Source organism: Carlito syrichta, unplaced genomic scaffold (assembly GCF_000164805.1).
Source record: "Carlito syrichta isolate Samal-C Ts95f unplaced genomic scaffold, Tarsius_syrichta-2.0.1 Scaffold309822, whole genome shotgun sequence".
NCBI classification, from domain to species: domain Eukaryota; kingdom Metazoa; phylum Chordata; class Mammalia; order Primates; family Tarsiidae; genus Carlito; species Carlito syrichta.
Genome location: NW_007253918.1, coordinates 222,819 through 224,446, shown reverse-complemented (window position 1 = coordinate 224,446; position 1,628 = coordinate 222,819).

The following is a 1,628-nucleotide window of genomic DNA, read 5'->3' as shown; positions in this document are numbered from 1 at the left end:
TACATACCTCTCTCTCTCTCCCCCCCTCCCCCCGCCACTCTCTTACTCTCTCTCTCTCACTCTCTCCCTCTCCCTCTCTCTCTCACACACACTCTCGCCTTCTCTCCCTCTCTCTCTCACCCTCTCTCTCTCTCTCTCTCTCTCTCTCCATCTCTCTCTCTCTCCCCAATCCTGCGGCCACAGATCCTTTCCCTTTTCCCTTGTGGCCACTGCTTTAATAAATCTCTTGACCTTAAATGGGTGTGGAGTCATCACTGGTGCCTAACTTCTTTCATTGGTGCTGTGACTTGGATCGAGTGCTCTCCCGCCCCTGTAGGCGGGATCCCCGACCCAGTGCCGGTGGCCACTCCAGCCCTCCTGGACCTTCCCACTGTTTTGAACGTGTGAACTGTATCCACCAGCGGTCGTTGGATAGGTGAGTTCCCCAGACACGGAAGCCTAAACTTGCCCGGAACCCCCGGGGGGAACTGACTCTTGATCGTCCGGCAGCCCCTCCAGCCCCCGGGCGAGGGGGAATGCACCCCGCCTTGGCCTTCATGGCCACAGTGGATCTTGAAGGCTTTCTCTTCTCCTTTATCTCTCTCAAACCCTGAAAACTCCCATGCCTGCTAACCCACAGCGGTTTATTCTCTTTTCCTTTCCCCCCGCCTTAAGGACTCCCACGTCTGTCGGGCAATAGTGGACCTCGGAGGTCCCCAGTCTATTGCCCCACAGTAAACCCTGTTCGACCGGCAGGAATCTCGAACACCCCTCACCCGCTGCTCGGTCAAGTGCTTTCTGTCTGTTTCAAAAAATTTCTAGCGCTAGGTGCCTTGACCCTTCAGTTCTCCAGGAGAACCCTCGTTGTGTCAAACCTCTGTGATGACAGACTTTGCCACAGCCACACTTCTTGGACAGTCGACTCTTCGGGGGATTCCCCGTTTAGTCCACCTGTTTCACCATGGGAGGCTCGTCATCCCTGCCAGCCGATTCCCCTCTCAAATGCCTCTCAAACCACCTCTCTACACTCTCTCTCTCCTCCCAATATCAAGCCCAAATGCCTAATTCACCTCTACACACAGGACTGGCCAATATATCCCTTAGACAACCAAAAATCAGTGGCCTATATAATTTCTGTAAGTGTTCAAAATGGTGGGTAGAGATTCCCCACATTCAGTCCTTTTCTCTCCTCCATAAATACCTCCTCTACAGCTTCTCTCCCTCCCACTGTCCCACATGCGTCTGTGCTCCCTCCTCCAACCCCCCTCCCCCACTGCAAACACTGTAAGTCCCCTCCCTCCTCTCCCGTCTCGGATTTCAATCCTGCGGAGGAGCTCCCTCCTTCCTCTTCAGCTCCACCCACTTCTCCAACAATTCAACCTCTGTGCCCTCCCATTTTCAATCACTCCCCAGTATAGCCCTCCGGTAACCCGATCCAAGGCCATACTGGTTGTCCTCACTCCCCTTCGTGAAGTAGAGGGTGCAGAGGGTATTATTCAGGTACACGTCCCCTTCTCTATCTCAGACCTCTCACAAATAAAAAAAACCTCTTAGATCATACACAACTAATCCTGCCACTTCCCTCTATTTCTAACTTCAACCCAGCAGATAAACCTCCTATAGTCTGCTTTTGCTATTCCACTCTCCAT